At 39.1% G+C, this 13,924-nt stretch overlaps 1 protein-coding gene across 7 annotated transcripts in view; it reads left to right on the forward strand.

Moving 5' to 3' along the window:
• TRIO (trio Rho guanine nucleotide exchange factor) overlaps positions 1 to 13,924 on the forward strand; it is an 830,868-nt gene that overhangs the window by 306,595 nt on the left and 510,349 nt on the right. The gene's annotated exons all lie outside the window — the stretch shown is intronic.

Consider the following 13,924-nt stretch of genomic DNA (forward strand, 5'->3'; position numbering starts at 1 on the left):
TCAAAGCCATAAGAGGCTAAATTCTCACTTTTATCTAATATGTCTTGGTTTGTTATTGGGAATTGCCCTCATTGCCCTTGCTTTATTCTCTTTATCACAATGTATCTCTTGCTTATCCTGGGTTATGCCACAACCAGTCTAGATTTCAGGATATCCAGAATGAGTACATTTGAAATGGATTGCCATATGCTTGACAGCAAGTTTGCAGTTGTGGTTATCTCAGTGACTAGTCTGGCCTTTTGAGGTGCTCCAGGACAGATTTAACATTGCCATATTACAATTGACAATTAAAAAAAAAAATTTTTTTGTATATTCACTTCAGAAGCTGTCATGCCATCTGTAATATGAACTCTTTGGCTATATCAGAATTAAATCTGACTGATTAGTACCAAAGTTGTTACTATGTTTTGTTGTTGTGATTTTTTTTGTAAATACAAGTGTATCTTAGGTTTATACAGTAGATTTAATGCTTTTTGCACCTCTAGGGCAAGATGTCTCATATTTTCCAGAAACCGACTTTAAATATTTATAAACCACCTCTATTAAATCTTTTGCAGCCTGAGGTGGCTTGAAATATTAACACATCTTACCTTGTGCTTCTGTAAGTTCACTAGATTTCCCTAGCTCTTCTTTTAAGATTTACATTTCCTTTAATCAAAGCTTGGCTATGAGCATTTATTATTCCAGTTTTGCAAAAACGTTATGTTGAAGGCTTATCCTGTGCCTCAGTTATCTTTACTGTACTCATCCTACTTTAGAAGAGACAGGACACCTGGAAATAATTCTGGATGAAGTAGAAAAATGGATGACAAACCACAAACTGAAACTAAACTCGGACAAAACCAAATTCCTAATGCTAGAAACGGACAAAAACCCATCCATAACAGACCTAGAAATTAAAGCAACCAAATACCCAATCCAGACCTCACTCAGAATCTTGGGAGTGCTGATAGACAGATGCTGCACTATGCAGACCCAGATCAACAAAACTACCCAAAAAGCATTCTTCACAATGCGCAACTTAAGAAAAATAAGGAAATTCTTTGACAAAGAACACTACAGGATAATTGTACAATCCCTGGTACTAGGTCTCGTGGACTACTGCAATATCCTTTATCTCCCATGCCCCACAAACATGATCAAAAAACTTCAAACCGTTCAGAACACAGCCCTTAGACTAATTTACTCACTCGGAAAATTTGACCACATCACCAATGCCTACCTAGACTCACACTGGCTACCGATTCGAGCCAGAATTCAATTCAAACTATACTGTCTACTCTTCAAAGTAATTAACGGTACTGCACCCACCTACCTAAATGACCGCCTAAACCGTAACCTTCCAACCAGAACAAGAAGAACACTGACATCATTCACATACCCACCACTCAAGGGTACTCACCGCAAAAAGCTTTATGATAGCCTCCTGGCAACACATGCTGCAAAACTCGAACCTTCCATCACCAAATTGTTAACCACAACATCAGACCTCAAGACATTCCGTAAAGAAATCAAAACACTGCTGTTCAAAAAATATATACAATCTACCTAACCTCCCTCACCCCTTCCCCCAAGAAACCAAAACACTGCCGTCCAAAACATCTTCCGATGTTATTAAGTCTTTACTATCATTCTGTCATTAAGTCTCAATCCTCAAACTGTATTCTCTATTGTCATGTACCATCCTGGAAATGTCCAGTTCTCTTCTTATGTAATCCGCTTTGAACCGCAAGGTACAAGCGGAATAAAAATCACTAATGTAATGTAATGTAATGTATATAAGATGGCATGCTCCTTGGTAACTCAGTATCTCCAACAGGTGAATGGATGGCTTCTTCCATGCTCCTATAAATGGCTGCTGCTAGGCTCCCATTGTGGGTTTCCTGTCTTGGTTGAGCCAGGGGACTAGGTGCCTGGGCCTGAATTGGGCCTCCTCCCTCCTCTTTCTTCTGAGTTGCAGACACCTGCCCCCTCTCACATAAAAAAGAGAGGTAAAGAGAGATTTAGAAGGGCCTTGCTCATGTAGCAAGAGGGAGTGGCTGTACTGGCTGTAGCCATGTCAACCTCCTCAGATCCCTCCTGTGTGGTGGTGAGGGGTGGGGTCCGGGGTACATCAAACCTCCTTAGATTCCATGGTTCTGGCCTTCTTTGATCTCATGTTGGCCTCTGGATCAGTGGGGCAACTGGCGGGGTGGGGGAGGCAGGGAGACAGGTGCCGGTAGCAACCCTTCTCAGAATTTATATTGCTGCTACATCAGACTTATATGTTGAAGCAGGCGAACTGATTTAAGTGTTCTCTGTTTCCCTGGGGGATGCTCTGGCTCCCCAACCTGCCTAGGTCAGGTTCTGTTCTGGAGGACCCGCTAGCTAAACACAGGAGGTTGGATGCCTCTCTTGTGGTGGCTTCAGCTTCTCCTGGTCCCTGTCAAGCTGCAGGGTTGCTGGCTTCCCATTTTTCTCCCATCTGGAGGATCCAGAGGAAGTAGAGATTGCTCCTAATTTGGCAAATGACCCATCTGCTGTGTGGGTGTTCCACAAGAAGGAGTTGCCTTCATTTATCGTTTGGGTGTTGGAGGTGCTCAATATTTCACTTCCTGAGTTGTCTTTCGTAATGATAAATCACAAGATAGTGTGCACCAGCCTTCTTACCCCCTGGGTGTTTCTGGTTCACAATGCCATTCAGGAGTTAATCACGATGCAGTGGGCCATCCCAGACTCAGATTTGAAGGTGGTGAAGGCTATGGCTCGCCTGTACCCCATCTGTGCCAAAAGAAATGGAGAAACTGAAGTGGCATGAGGTAGATTCATTAATGACTGCAGTCACCAAGAAGACAATGCCTCCAGTTGGGAGCAGCATTGTTTTTAAGGATGCCCAAGATCAGGTACTGGAATCATTCTTGAAGCGCGCCTTAGAGGTGTTCACGTTGTCTCTGCAAGCAGCAGTCTGCAGTTCTTATGCTGCCTGATCAAGTCTTAATAGGATTCAGCATGTGGCGGATTCATTAAAGGAGTCAGATTCTCCGAACATCCTTGAATTGCCCAATATCAAGACAGGTATCACCTATTTGGCAGACTTGCTCTATGACTTGATCTTGGCATCGGCTAAGCAAATGGGCCCGACGGTCACAGTATGTTGACTGCTTTGGCTCTATCATTGGGCTGAGGCCATGGCCTTTAAGCAACGCTTGACTAAGCTTGCCTTCAGAGGGAAGCTTCTCTTTGGAGAAGACTTGGAAAAGTTGGTGAAAGCCTTGGGGGATTCTAAGATATAGCGTCTCCTGGAGGATAGGCCCCAGGGAATGGTTCAGCTATTTGTTGTGGGCATTCTTCTGGGGCTTCAGGAAGTATTGACCAGGATAATGCCACGCCTTTCAACCACGGGACATCCAAGCAGCGATGTCAGACAGACAAACTGAGATTCGGGTCTAGATTCCTAGAGAGATTTCTGGTGTAGAAAGATAAATCTGTGCGTCGTCAGCATAGAGGTGATATTGAAAGCCATGGGAGGAGATCAGAGTACCAAGGGAATGAGTATAGATGGAGAAAAGAAGAGGTCTCGGTTTCGCCAGTTCTGGTTGTTGGATGTGCACAGGGTTCTGCTGAGGTACTTGTAGGCTACGAAATAGTTTCTTCTGTTGGATCACTTCTTTGTCCTCTACAGTAGCCTTCCCTTGGTGGGTGGCTTCTAAGGCAGAATTCCATGCCTTTTTATTAGAGGAGATTTGTCGATCAACCACTTGCATACCTTTTCTAGGCACTGCAGCATGGATGTGGCAGTGCGGTCAGAGGCTTCATTTGGATAATTGGTTCCCTCTGTGGCACTGTCTGGGCCCCACCCTGTCTCATTCATCTGGGTTGTCTGCTACTGATGCCCGGGAAGGTAAAATTATCTTACCTGATAATTTTCTTTCCCTTAGTCATAACAGATGAATCAAGGGTTCCCATCCCGTTGAGGTTCTGCTGGTCTTGTCTCTCTGTATCCTCCTTGCAGTTAGTTGTCACCCTCTTAGTAATTGAATACATTTTTGTTTGATTAATGTGGTTTATCTCTGAGGAGGAAGTTTGGTGAAGTTTTTTCACGTCGTGTGGTTGGTTGTTCCACTTGATTATACAGAATATTGTGTGACAAGGGAGCATGCCATCCTATATCTCTCCAATCACAAGTCACTACTCTCTATCCTCTGCCTGCTGGTGGATGGACTTAACCATTTGTCTGGCTTCGTCTGCTGTGACTAAGGGAAAAAAATGATCAGGTAAGACATAATTTTATCTTTTGATTCTTTCTTGCTTCTATGAATAACTGTTACCAATTTAAGATTGGTTCTATGAAATATTTGATATTAAAAAAAAAAGTTACTTTGGTTGTCCATATTCTGCATTGCATCATGTGGCTTTCCACAGGTTATCCAGTATTAGACTGTAAGATACATATCTGAGGAGCTTGCATCATTTGATGGATGACTTCATTTTCTCTTCAATTAAGCATCTTACTACCCTTCATTATCAACTAAGATACAACTCTTCCATATATGTGCTCAAAGAAAACCTTTGTTGTCTTCTATCAATAAGTGACTTTTGATACTTCCAGGCTATTCCAAGTTGTATAAAACTGTGGGCTCCTTTTACAAAGCCGCGCTAGGGCCTTAACGCGCAGAATAGTGTGTGCTAAATTGCCCCGTGCGCTAGCCGCTACCGCCTCCTTTTGAGCAGGCGGTAGATTTTCGGCTAGCGTGCTAATCCAGTGTGTGCGTTAAAAACGCTAACGCACCTTTGTAAAAGGAGCCCTATGTTTGGGTAAAATGAGTTCCCCCAATTATTTCATCATTCAGTTTGCTGTGAAGATGGTTCTTCTTAGGGGGTGGGGGGTAACAGGGTGAGGGAATGGTTATGTTGTGCAAAACTGCAGGTAACTCCTAAATGGATACTTGAATTTCTACCGTTCTAATTCAAAAGAAAAAAAACCCCGTTAGGGCACTGGCTATTTCTAAATACCTGCTCAAATTGAGACTGCCTTGATCAAGACTGTCTAGAATAATTACCAGCTTTACAGTGCTGGTGCGACAGGCTGTCATGTCATCATTTTTGAGACTTGGTTTGAATGTTCATTCAGTTAGAACATAGGAAAGAAACACTTAATCTCAGTCAGCAGGCTGATTTTATTTTATTTTTTAATATGAAGTCTTCAGAAAGATATTCTAAACCTTTTGTTGAGGAGCACATATGCTGTTGTGTTGCCATGATTCTGTGCTGGACTTGTAAATATTTTATTTAGCGTCTTGAGAATATCATTTAGGGTTTGAAGTGTACAGAAAAAAATGACTGGTTATGAACTCTGATAAACCAGAGCTCTCTGACTTACTAGATGTGTTCAGTATTTTAATTCTACCTCACTAGTGATTTATGGTTTATTGCAATTTAATATACCGCATTTCATGCAATGAACATCGATAGTTTACAATCAATCAAATCACAAAGCAAAAAAAAAGAGGCTAGAGGAAATAGAGAAGATCGGTTGAAGGCAGACTGAATAGAACTCAAGGCTGTAATATACTATTTGTGATTGGATAGCTTGGGTATAATGATGGTTCCTCAGTGCTCATGTTAATAGCTTAGTCTGAAAATCTTTTCTTACACTACAAAAACTAAGAAGGGTAAGACCATACTTCTTTGAACAGAACTACAGGATACTGTATAGTCAATGATACTGTCACTCCTAGACTACTGCAATGCTCTTCTCCCAGGTATCTCTGTGAAATTAATGAAAAAAACTTCAACTGATACAAAACACTGTAGCAAAACTCATATACTACAAATCAAGATTTGATCATGTCACACCATTGCTTATAGAACTACACTGGTTGCTGTTAGAAAATAGAATAGAATTCAGACTATGCTGCATAGCATTTAAAATGCTAAACACTGATATCCCTAACAGCTTCCCCAGATTTACTGAATTATTAGGTAGATCTGCTGACCATCGTAACTCTAACAACCTGACCCTATCTTTTCCAACTCGGTATAAAATACAAAACATCTCATAGCAAATCTTTAAACTACCAAATAGCAAAGATGTGGCGTTAACTTCCCATTGAAATGCATGCAACCACAGTATACACACTTAAAAAAAAAAAAAATTAAAAACATATTTTTAAAGAAATCCCTACCAGGGTTCCAAAGAGACTCAGGTTAATAATACAAGTTACTTGGATCAAAGACAATGTTAATGTTCAGCTGCTATTTTTAATTTAGGAGAAGTCTACCGTTCAGAAAAAGGAGCTGCTTCTCTTTTATAGGCAGGTTCAGCATCCTCAGCACCAGAATTATTTCAGGCACCATTAGAGAGAAATCAGTTTGCTGAGGCAATTTTATTTAGCTGTCTAAATAGACTTTGTCTTTCTGACTGAAACATCTTAACAGTATCAATTTCCTTTCCAATCCAAACTCTAACCTGCTCATGAGGGGGTTTGGAGTAAGGTTAGGTACATATTTTCTCAAGGAATGGGAAAAAACACACTTGGATTCTCAACTTAATCGAGTTGAGCGATTTGTCTGCATTTTCTGTGCTCCTCTGAGAAGGCTGTTTAGCTTGGCTTCTCCAGGACAAGGCCAATACAATGCATAAGTGCCAGTCCCATTTTAAGAGAAATCAATGGCTGTATTCCATATATGTCCTCATCCTGAAGGAGGGCTCTATTCAACCTTAAATCTCAAGGGCTTCAGAAGCCGCCCATTAACTAAAAGTTAGCAGAGTCCTTCAACTTTTCAAATGGTTGTTGGATCTCTGACAATGGGGAACTCTACAAACATTTGGTCACCAGCAGTAAGTGCCAAGTTTCTAATCTGCTGCTTAAAGAACACATCCAAATCTCCTTGCATAAGAGAGACTACTTCTCTGTGCCTCTATTTTTATACTCTGCAGAACTCTACAGAAATTTCAAAGACTGGGTACAGTGATTTGATTCCCATGACGCCACACTAGTGTGAAAAACTTATTTTTCCTGCTTCAGAGGGTATTTTTTTAAATCTCCATTCAGACTTTGAGTATTTCTAGTCTCAATAATACAGAATTGGTGTTCTGTCTTTCACCTCATTCTCAATTTACTGGTTCTAATGGCATGGAAATAGAGCAATACCTATTTGTGTCCTTTGGATTGCTACCTCCAGTGCAAGCTGTTCTGGTGGCAGCAAGAAAAACTTTCATGAGATCTTTCTCCATTCAAATAGAAGTTTTCTATCTGGTGGTGTTTACAAAGCCAAGACTCTTCTCTGTGTCTGTCCAATATCTAAGTGAAACACCTATATCGCTTCCATTACTGGCTTTGCTGACATATTCATCAACTGTGATACACAATCTCCGAAGGCATAGAAGCTGGCCCACCGGGCTATTATTCCTTAAGTGCTTCGGATGAAAACTGTTGTATTGCAAAAGGTTATTCCTATCGGTAGGTTTGTGATAAATGCTGGTGTAATACAACCCTTGATGTAAAGAGATGATAATATCCAAAAATGACACTTGACACTCATCCATAGTCATAGTGAACTGTAAATTCTTGTCAGCCATTAAGCCATTCAAAAAATTGATTAAGACTAGCTGTGGGGCCTGTCCATACAGCCAAAATATCATCTATATAGCGCTTCCAAAACTTAAGATGTTGCCAATGTTCTGAAGGATATAGAAAATTGCGTTCAAATTTGGATACATACAGACAGGCAATAGAAGGGGCCATCTTGGCTCCCATTGCAATATCCTTGATTTGTTTATAAAACATCGTATCGAATTGAAAATAATTCATATCCAACGCTATGGAGGCCAACTGTGTCAAAAAATGGATCCTGATTTTGGATAACTCTAAAGCTCGCAATTCTTCTGTAATGATGTCAATAGCTTCTTTTTGTGGTACGTTAGTGTATAACGCTGTGATGTTGAGAGTAATGAGTATAGCGTAAGATGGTACATTCTGAAAGTTAGCCAAAAAATTAATCATGGTAGCGGAATCCAGCACATACGAAGATGTCAATGGGACTCTGTCTTTAAGATATGTATCCAGTATTGCAGATAATGGTTCCAGCAAAGATCCTATCCCCGAGACAATAGGTCTCCCGGGGGGATCGGTCAATGATTTATGGATCTTCGGAACAAAATAAATCACAAGTATTCTTGGATGTTTGCAAAATAAGAACTTAAATTCTCTTTCAGTGATAACTCCCGTTTCCAATGCCTGTACTAAAAGATGAGAAATCACATCTGGAATATGCTCCATAGGATCACCCTGTAAGGGTTCATAATAAGTGGAGTCCAATAGTTGTCGTGTGGCTTCTGCTACATATTGATCAGCATGTTGGAGAACACCCCCCCCCCCCCCACACCTTTGTCGGCTGGACGGATGATAATATTCTCATCTGCTGCCAAAGACTGCAATGCTGTTTGTTGAGTCTGAGACAAATCGAAACGTGTGGAAAGAGGGTTGTTCTCCAAAATGCCTACATCTCTCAATACCAGGTTCTCAAAGGTTTGAATATGTGGATCCACCATTCCAGGAGGGCACCATGTAGATTTCACCTTCAAAGATTTGTCATATGTGGATGGGTGATCTATAATCAATACTCAAATATACTCCACTATTTAAATCAGAGAGCCCACTCTCAATGGAAGAAAATGCCTCAGGTTTTCTTAGGGTAGGGCATAAATGCTCAAACCTCCTCCACCAGCATCATCAGCAAAAAAACTTCCGGAGAGAATGTGCCTATTACCACATTCTACTCTTAGTGCCGATGATGTTGGTGGAGGAGGTTTGAGCATTTATGCCCTACCTTAAGAAAACCTGAGGCATTTTCTTTAATTGAGAGTGGGCTCTCTGATTTAAATAGTGGAGTATATTTGAGTATTGATTATTGATCACCTATTAGCACCAAATTTGGATGGGTGATCTATGGAATCACCTTCCTTCTGAAAGAAATGTTTCAATTTGCACATCTTGATGAATTTGAACAATGCTATTCTAGTGTCAAATGAATGGTAAGAACTAGTTGGCACAAATGAAAGTCCTTTATTTAAAACAGAAAGCTCCACAGTTGTCAATGTTCTATGAGAGAGATTAAACACATTAGATGTCAGGGCTGTGTCTTCGTTTGTTTGGACCTGATGATTGGTCTCCGAACGTTGACGTGGGTGTTCCCTGAAAATGGACATTCTGACCCTGGGTTGAACTTTTTAGTTGTTTCTTATTGTCATCAGATGTGTCTGAAGACGTTTGTGTAAATGTAGGGTGTTTTGTACGCCAATTAATACAAGATTTATCCATCTGTATATATACAAAGCCTTTAGTATAATCCGACTCGTCCCCAATGTAATTTTTTGATTTTAGTTTTTCTTAAATCTTCCTTAAAGGCTTCAATTTTGGTGTTGAATTCCTGTAATTTGATGCTATATTCATGTGCATTAACTCTATTCTCTAAAGAATCGCTTGCTTGCTGAAATTCACTCTGATATGTTTGTAATTCTGATTTGGTTGTTTCTATGACTAGAAGCATTAAGTCCAATGAGCACTTGTGAGTACTGCATTCCATTTGTCAAGAAAGGTCATATTGTCAAGAAAAAGCCTGGGTTCCGTCCTCATATGGAGACCCCATGAGATCCTTTTGAGACGGCAATACTCTGCCAACGTGGCAGCGTGTAATTCAGCTTGCACAATTCGTTTTTGTAATGTCTCTAGGTGGTCCCTATCCGTAGGTATGGTGGTGCTATCCTCAGAAGTAAATCAATGAAAAGATGATAACAAGTCACTTGGCTGCTGGTTGTTATAAGAATGTGCTTCCCAACCCATGGATGCCATGGTTCAATCCTGTGAATAGGTACAAATCCGTTTCCTTAGAAAAATTAGGGAACATGAATTCAATGAAGGAAGTCAGTAAAAAGTTCAAAATTAATACAAAAAAGACTGACTTCAATGAAGTATTAGTCTACAGGGAGTGATCAGACTTTATATAATGCGCTCAGAGATATGAAACTCCATAAGAGGGAGTGTATATCGCCACCCTCGCGGTAAGAGTTCACTGTCCAGTCATTGCAAACTTTATATATATGATCACTCTCTGAAACTTAGCTGGTGTAAGGAAGACATGATCAGTATTCTGGTCAAGTACAACAATTACCTATAAGTCTCATCAAACTGGGATATTCCTAATCATGCAGGTGCAGGGAGTGCTGTTGCATCCCAGCATCCTTTCCTTTTTCCTCAGTTTGAATGGTGCTCAACTTTTCCTACATTAAATATTCCTAAACATGCTGCAGGTCATATGGTTTCAAGTGGAAAAGGTTTGTCCGGTATAATGGAAAGATCTTAGATTCTTACCTGTCTCACACAAAATATTGCTTGAATACCTCCTACATGAGCCAGGTTTGATGACCAACTTCATCAGGGTTCATCTTAGTACAGTTGGAGCATATCAGAATCGCTTAGAAGGCTACAGTCCAATGTGGATAAAAATCAATGATTAAAAAAAAAAAATTAATTAAAATTGGATTTTTAAAAAAAATATAAAATGCTTTTTTTTGTTGTTGAGAAAATCTATCTAGTTTTCTATTTAAGATGCATTATGGGGTCCTGTTATTAAGACATGCTAACCGATTTAGTATGTGCTAAAAGTTAAGGCATCCATTATATTCTATGGGCGCACTAAATCGGTTAGCATACCTTAATAAAAGGATCCCTATATTCCAAAAGTTATTAGTTTTGTTAGTTAATAGAAATAAGAATTAGTTTTTAATTATGTAGCTTTAGGCTGTTTATTCATGCAATGTTTTATATTTTTGGGGGTAAATGTATTCCATTAATCCATTCATAATATTATGGGCATGATTTAAATAAATTCTTTCTAACTAGTGATTTTAATCATGATTTAAATCTTAGAAAGTCCACCCAGATTTTTGTTTTTGATAGCAGCGGCCCCAAACTTACTGGAATCAAACACTGTACACTGTGAACCGAAATAAACCCCACACCAAAATGTTTTTTGTCTTATCTTCCACAGACTCAGCCGATTCTTATGAAATTTAATGCATCATGTCCTGAATGAAGTTGATGTAAAATGCTGTAAATATTTCCCACCGCACCACAACACTACATTGTGAAACTGAATTGTTATGGGATGCACGTAGAAATGGATGGTAGTGTGAGACAATCTCTGTATCAAAATGGTTTTCACTGCAGAAGACCGAATTCTGATAAAGAACTTGGTATTGCTAAAAGGTTACAGCAGTCGATGATTGTTGACAGAGTTCCCACAAAAAGGTTGGAACAAAAGTGGCCTTGATGTGCTGCCATGCAAGATCCGAGCAATGGCAGCAGATGACTGTGTTCTATTTGCACACAAGAGCACATTGACATTGTACATGATCTTGTACTGAGCCAGGAGGATGCACCGCAAACACACCGAACAACTTGCCAAATTGCAAGAGAAGCAGGAATAAACCAGACAACTGTGGTTAGGATAATTCATGACAATCTGAAATTAAAGTGTCTTAAAAAGTGTTGTGCCCAAGAGTTAACTTTACACAACAGACACATGCCTGAAATGGTGCAAACAGCTTTTGACCAAGTACTTGAAGCACAGTGTCAGCTTCATCTGATTTACAGATAAAAAAATATTTACAGTAGCTCTACTGATTAACACACAGAATAATCGCCTACACATGCCTTCAACAACACTGAAGCATGAGGTTAATGCCAAACATCTACTACAGACTTGCCTGACCTTCAACCAATCAGTCATGGTCTCGGTCGCAATCTCAAAACTCAGATTCACAGATCTGTTGTTCATCGATCCTGAGGTTAAGATCAATGACACATACTACTGGGATGTCCTCTTAATGCAGAAGCTGCTGCCAGTAATCCATTGCATGTCAGGATACTATTTTATGTTCCAACAGGACAATGCCCCAGTACATCAGACAAAGGATACCGCAGAACTGTTATATCGATAGACCCCCCAGACTTCATTGGTTCAGACCTCTGGCCTGTGAATTCACCAGACCTAAACCCAGTTAACTACTGGATCTGGGGGCTGATACAGGAATTCGTCCACCGGACAGTGATATCTGACGTTGAAGATCTTAAACAGCGCCTCATCTCTGTTTGGGCTGAGCTGAAGCAAAGCGTCATTGACAAGTCCATAGATCAGTGGCAGCCAAGGCTAAGGGCAAAGGGAGTGCACTTCGAACACCTGCTTAATCGAAACATTACTTTTTGATTTTACATTTTTCTGCAAGATACGCCATAAAACTGTGCTTTTAGTCAGTTCACAATTCATTTTCATGAGTTAGTGGTGGGAAATATTTACAACATTTTACTTCCATTTCATTCAGGACACTGCACACTAAATTTCATAAGAATTGGCCAAGTTCTTTGGAAAGATATGACAAAAACATTTTGGTGTGGGTTTTTTTTTCCGGTTCACAGTATATGTAGTTAGATAGAAGAATACATCTCCTTCCCATGTCCAGGTAAGGTTTGCTCTTGAAAGTCACATCAAGACTCGTCGAAGGTTATTTTATAAGGGGGATTTTAACTGGAAAATTACATTGGGGTTTTATAGTCATTTATGTGAGAATGAGGCCAAATATACACACACAAAAGACCTCTTATATCAATTGGTGTAAACGTACATGCTTTAAAATGATGGTCCATACTTTCCTGGTTGGGTGTGTGCAAAAGTGCAATTTGGACAGAGCATGTGCAGAGAGTGCAAGTACATAAATAGGTTATAAAATACTATAATTTTTCATGTGAACTTGACAGATGTTAGCATGGTCATTTACACTCGCTTTAGTTTTCTGTCTGCCCTATGACAAGTGGTGTCTATTTGCCTTTATAAAACAAATATGTTCCCCTGAAATTATCATTAATAATTCTACACACATCCAGGATCTTAAACAACCCCCCCCCCCATTTCCTCCCCTAACCCACCCCTGTAAGTGTCTCAATAACTTGGGTTAATGCATCCAGATTAGCAATTACCATCCTCCCCAGGCCCCTTAATAACTTCCCAGAAATTAATCTCCCCATGTAATAATACTAAATCAATATGATTTCTAATTGTATTAAACTAAAACATAAGTTCAATTATATTATCAAGTATTGAGTATCGCAATAAATAATTTGCAATATAAATCATTTAGCTTCCTAACAGTATAAGATAAAATATACATACCCACTCCCATTTTTTCCTTTTAAAAACATTAAATAGTAGCACATTCAAACTACTCTTGGTATAAATTATTCTAATTGATTAATTAAATGACAAACCTAAGTAATATAAATTGATAAAGTAAAATAAAAACCTAAAATTATATCATAGTTGAATAAAATATACTAACAAGTGAGTTCATACATAAAAATTAAATTAATAAACCATCTTTTTAAATCATAGGAACCTAATAATAATAATAACTTTATTCTTTTATACCACCATAACCAAAAGTTCTAGGCGGTTTACTAAACAGAACTGGACAATCGGCGAAATACATTCAAGTAAAAAAAATACAAATATTTGTAAAATAGAATTTCAATAATAAAACTCACTAAGTAATAAACTAACAGCAACAATGAGAATAAATTAGCCATAGATCCTATGATAAGCAATAATAATTTAAAAAAAATTGTCTCAAGTGTAATATATTAAACATAACCTAATAGATTACCAGTTTTATAATGAATGTCAATTGTATCAAAAATCTTTCAATTACTACTGTACCTTTTTTCCCCTGTCATACCCTGAATTGCCACTACTATCTTTCATGCAATGGGTGCAAATTTCCACTGCCGTTTATCAAAATATAAAACCAGTTGAATAAAAAAATCTTTGGCTTCTTATTGCAGTGCCTTTTTCCCCTTTTCTGTTGAAGGCATCCTGTAGATAGGGAATC

Source organism: Geotrypetes seraphini, chromosome 2, assembly GCF_902459505.1.
Source record: "Geotrypetes seraphini chromosome 2, aGeoSer1.1, whole genome shotgun sequence".
Taxonomy (NCBI): Eukaryota; Metazoa; Chordata; class Amphibia; order Gymnophiona; family Dermophiidae; genus Geotrypetes; species Geotrypetes seraphini.